General features: G+C 44.3%; 1 pseudogene; it reads right to left on the bottom strand.

The window, feature by feature from the left end:
- Positions 1–442: 442 nt before the first annotated feature.
- On the bottom strand, positions 443–5,064 carry LOC128740003 (uncharacterized; annotated as a pseudogene).
- Between the last annotated feature and the right edge of the window lie 547 nt (positions 5,065–5,611).

Genomic DNA, 5,611 nt, shown 5'->3' with positions numbered 1-5,611 from the left:
TTATTATTATTATTATTATTATTATTATTATTATTATTATTATTATTATTATTATTATTATTATTATTATTATTATTATTATTATTATTATTATTATTATTATTATTATTATTATTATTATTATTATTATTATTATTATTATTATTATTATTATTATTATTATTATTATTATTATTATTATTATTATTATTATTATTATTATTATTATTATTATTATTATTATTATTATTATTATTATTATTATTATTATTATTATTATTGTTATTACAGAGTTTTGGCACTTCTCAGCAAAAATGCTGGAAACTTTCACCTACCCTCGGGCTTCTTTATGCCAAGAGGGGTTAGGCTCTGTGGTTCTCATTCACATTTTTTTTTTTGTTACGTCTGCTCCAGCTGTGTTTAATTGTGGTGATTCAGGAACCTCCTCGTAATATTACAGGTTTCAAGACCCACCGCTTTTTGGACATTGTCCAAATTTTTTTGGAGCTCTAGCTCTTCCAGGGAACGCTGAGATGACCACCGGAACTATACGTACGCTCTCAAGGTGCCACATCTGCTTTAACTCCTCGGCCAAGTCGTGGTATTTCGTTATTTTCGCCGAGAATGTTGACTGGACATTGCGATCCAGCGGTACAGCGATGTCTATGAGGGTAATGTGCTTCCTCCTTTTGTCGTAGATCACAACGTCAGGACGATTGGCACGTATAAGGACGTCCGTAATAATCTCACGATCCCAGTACAACTTTATGCAGCTATTTTCCAGAACCGGGCTAGGCAGGTACTTATAGTAGGGTACGTAACAGTTTACCAAGTTGTGCTTCAAGGTGAGTTGCTGGTGCACAATCTTAGCAACTGCATTGTGGCGTCCTAGGTAAGCCGTTTCGGCTAAGGCTGGACAGCCTGCAATCACATGCTCGATCGTTTCCCCCACTGAATTGCACTTTCGACAACGGTCTTCTATATCTTCGTGCAATATGTACCGGTGGTAGTTCTTCGTCATAATAACCCGATCCTGAATGGCTACCATGAATCCTTCCGTCTCCGAAAAGAGATCACCTCGCACCAACCACGCATTCGATGCCACTTTGTCTATATGCGCTTGCTCTAATTGATGGTTGATAGTTCCTTTGCTTTCCACGTTTCGACCTTTTCTGGTACGGTTTTTAGGTCGCAGTTCAGCTGGTAATGCTCCTGCGCCAGATGCAGGGCGCTGAACCCGTGGTCTGCTTCACAGACAGTGCGGTAGACAACATGACGAGTCTGACTATCTGTGAAATATCTCCGCAACTGCTCGATCTGGGATACGCATAGCGCTTGGATGTCAGTGACACCTCTTCCTCCTTCCATGCGTGGTAAGGTGATTCTTTCGACTGCCGATCTTGGGTGGTGCGAACGGTGCTTGGTGGTAGTTCAGGAACCTCCGTATAATGTTGCAGGTACCCAGAACCACCGCTTTCTGGATTACTTGTAGTTCGGTGCACAGCTCCAACTCTTCTAAGGAGCGCAATAGAGTACAGGGAACTAGTCCAGTAGCAGAGATTGCTACTGGAACTATTCGCACTTCCTCAAGGTGCCACATTTGCCGTAACTCCTCAGCCAAATAATGGTATTTCGTGATTTTGGTCGAGAAAGTTGATTGCACATTGTGGTCTAGCGGTACAGCAATATCGATGAGGGTGACCCGCTTCATCCTTTTGTTGTAGACCACAATGTCAGGGCAATTGGCACGTATGAGGACATCCGTGATGATCTCGCGATCCCAGTACAGCTGTACACAGTCATTTTCCAGGACTGGGTGGGGCAGGTATTTGTAGTAGGGTAGGTAGCAGTTTACCAAGTTGTGCTTCAAAGCAAGTTGTTGGTACACAATCTTGGCAACCGTATTGTGGCGATTGAGGTAGGCTGCTTCTGCTAACGCTTGGCAGCCTGCAATAACATGCTCAACCGGCTCCTCTACTACATTGCACTTACGGCAACGATCCTCTATGTTTTCATGCAATATGTACCTGCGGTAGTTCTTTGTTGCAATAACCTGGTCCTGGATGGCTACCATGAATCCTTCTGTCTCCGAAAAGAGATCACCTCGCACCAACCACGTATTTGATGCCGCTTTGTCTGTGTGATTGTTCTAACTGATGGGGGTGCGTCCCATGCAGCTCTTTTTGCTTCCACGTTGCGATCTTTTCCTCGTCGGTTTTAAGAACGCAGTTCAGCTGATAGTCATGCTGCGCCAGGTGCAGAGCGCTGAACCCGTGGTCTGCCTCGCAAACAGTGTGGTAGATTTCATGACGGATCTGGCTTTCTACGAAATATCTCCGCATATCTCCGTTGGATCTGTGAGGCACAAAGTGCCTGGACATCAATCACGCCTATTCCTCCTTCACTAAGTGGTAAGGTGATTCTTTCGGTGGCCGATTTTGGATGGTGCGAACGGTGTTTTGTCAGCAATACTCTTAATGCTCGTTCGATCGCTTCCAAATCCGTTTTGGTCCATTTGACCACCCCGAAGCTGTATGTCAACAGCGGCACGGCAAACGTGTTTATGGCCTTGATCTTGTTGCCGGCCGAGAGAAAAGTCTTCATTATACGGTTGATACGATGCAAGAAATTTTCCTGCAGTTCTTTCTGGATCATCGTGTGGTGAATACCTTTTAGTTGCAGGAATCCCAGGTATTTGTACGATTCACCTTCAACCTACTCCGAATCTCTTCTCTAGGGTTGACGCGGAAACTTTCGGCGTCCATAACTTTACCCCGGTGAATACTGATGAGTTGACATTTGTCGATGCCCAACTCCATCCGGATATCGTTGCTGAACGTCGAAACCACTTGCAACAATTGATGCAGTTGATCCTTCGTTTCCGCAAACAGCTTCGTCCATATAGGTGTGGGTATTTTTTGTTCTCGTTGTCCCACTCTTCAACTTGCAGCCATAACTGGTTCGGTTAAGTGTTCTGCTAAGGGGGTTCATCGCTAGGCAGAACCATAGAGGACTAAAGGTGTCACCTTGGAAGATCTCCCTTCTTATGCTAAGAGTTCTGGACCGTAACACTGTTGCTCCGTCGGTAATGTGCAGCGATGTGTTCCACATTCTCATTGCGTGCTTCATTAGCCTGATGACGCCATCGTCTATTTTATACAATTCCAGTACCTTAATGAGATACGTGTGTGGTACGGAGTCGTATGCTTTTTTATAGTCGATGTACGCCATACCAAGGTTTCGTTTGTTTTGGCTTGCCTGACCAACAATAACTGCATCGATGATGACTTGGTCTTTGCAGCCTTGTGTGTTTTTTCGGCAGCCTTTCTGTTCTTCTGTCATCACTCCGTTGGCATCACAACGGTCCTGCACTTTACTACTAATTACCGACGATAGCACTTTGTACAGACTTGACTAGCATGTTATTGGTCTATATTTGGCTGGATCAGCTGTGTTTCGGTCCTTCGGTAGACGGTAGGTTACCCCCTTAATGATGAATTCTGGGAGTGTTCGGGGGTCTCTTAAGACCATATTGAAGCATTCCGCTAACCGTCCGTGAATTGTGGAGAACTTTTTATCCCAGAAATTGTGGACAAAGTCTGGTCCAGGTGCGGCCAAATTCCTAGTATACCGTGTAGCCTCACGAATATCCTGGGCGGTCAATACTACAGCGGCCATGCTATCAATTCCATCACTATTTTCCTCCTCTTCTACCAACCACATCCCATCATTGTTGTGTTGAGCGGGGTTCTCCCATAAATTGGCCCAGAATGATGTAACTTGGCCAATCTCCGGAAGTCCTTCGCTGTAGTTGGGTTTCTCTTTTCTGATGTGGTTATAGAACTCCCTTTCGTTAGTGTTGAACATTCGGTTTTGTTCTTTCCGTTTCGAGCATTCAACATAACGTCGCATCCGCTTTGCAAGAGCACTTAACCACTGTACATGGGTGTCGAGGATCTCCGTGACGTTTAGTTCACTGAGATTTTGGAGCTCTGCGGGTTGAACAATTTCCATTACTTGACGAACCAGCCTTCTCGATCGATTTCCCCTTGTATACTGTGTTAATCGACCGATTTTTACCCGCAAAGATGCAATTCTTGATTGCAATCGTCGCATCCAAGCTGGCTTCTGTTTACTGGGACGTGCACGACTTTCACCAATGTCTTGGGGATAAGTCCGCATACCCAAAGTCCTCACAACGGCTACAGCTGCGGAATAAACAATACACTGCAGTTCCTCAAGGTTCTCGGCGGCCTCAGAATACCGTGGCAAAATACCCTCGTTAAGAGTGCGCACTGCATTCGTCAGCTGATAGGAATACTGCAGCTTTGGTATCCGGTGTCAAGATAGGGGACCTGTACCTCGAAATTGTGTAACCGCTGCGTCCATTTGGAAAGTTTGGAAAGCTAGTTCGTCTCGTAGCTGTTGTTGTTGTCGACCCATGTCTTGTCCTGGGGCGTGTGACTTCCCAACTGGTGTGTTTACCGATGCAACTGATTCGCGTCTTGCTGCATCTATTCCAACAGAACTCCTCCTCGACGTATCACTCGATCTATTCCCTGTTCCCTCGAGCTCCCTTTGCACTTCCAACTTGATGGTATCCAGCTCTGTGGTAGTGAGCATGTTATTCAACAGTATTGTTCGTCATCGACTGTACAATTTATTGCGATCAAGTTGGTTAGCAAATCGAGGGAACCGTTCATTGAACATGTCCAGCATCATTGGTCTGCCGGACATATCCGTCTCCAACCTCGTGCAAACGTAGTAGCAGCGGATCACATATATATTCATCTCTCTCGTCCCCATGATCCGCTGCCGTGGGCGGCCTGCCAAAGTGAGCGACTGACGTCGGTCAGTCGTAGCATCATTAGCAGGTGCAGCATTGCCTTGGTGGTGTCTGTTGCTGCTTCGCCTGTTTCGCGTTCGGTTTACGGGCTGAGCCCGTTGACTGGAAGGTCGCTCTTGCACCTGATCATCTTCCAGCCGCTGGCCGCTCGCTCTGTCCCCCGTTCCAGGACCAGCTCCAGAAGGGGCTCCCTCTTCGGGCGATCGCATGATATCTCGATTTCTTAGATTGTACTCCATATTGGGTTGACTTTTCTTTCCGGAAGCCTAACCGGTAGGGATGGGAACTATTATTAAAAATCGTTACTGATAACTATCAGTACGGTCAGTACGTTACTGATAACTATCAGTAAATATCAGTAATTTGAGCTGTTGACAGAAAAATTTACCGTGTAAAAGTATTACTTATCGTTGTTTAACGTGCAGCACTGTCCTATGCTGTGTCTCGACAGTTTACTTTAATGATTTTATTTTTTTTATATAAGAGTTTTAGTTACTGCGTAGAAAACGATTCTGTACGTTCACTTGAAAAAAAAACCGAATTAATCCACCTAGCGGCGTGACCTAGCCTTTCTACTGTCACAATAAACATTATTTGATTTCTCAGAAACATCTATCATTAACTTGACTATTTTCTTAAATATCCGTTCCGTATTCCTCAAAATCCTTATTTGCCAGTAAAATTCACAACGTATTGCGTAGAATAATTATATTTTCTTTCCTTGGGCGCGTAAATACTTGTAAGCGTCATTTATGTTACTTGATGATTATATTTACGTGATTTATA

This window comes from Sabethes cyaneus, chromosome 3, assembly GCF_943734655.1.
Source record: "Sabethes cyaneus chromosome 3, idSabCyanKW18_F2, whole genome shotgun sequence".
In the NCBI taxonomy this organism is placed as follows: Eukaryota; Metazoa; Arthropoda; class Insecta; order Diptera; family Culicidae; genus Sabethes; species Sabethes cyaneus.
Note: the sequence above shows the minus strand (reverse complement) of the source record. Positions and strands in the feature narration are given on the sequence as shown.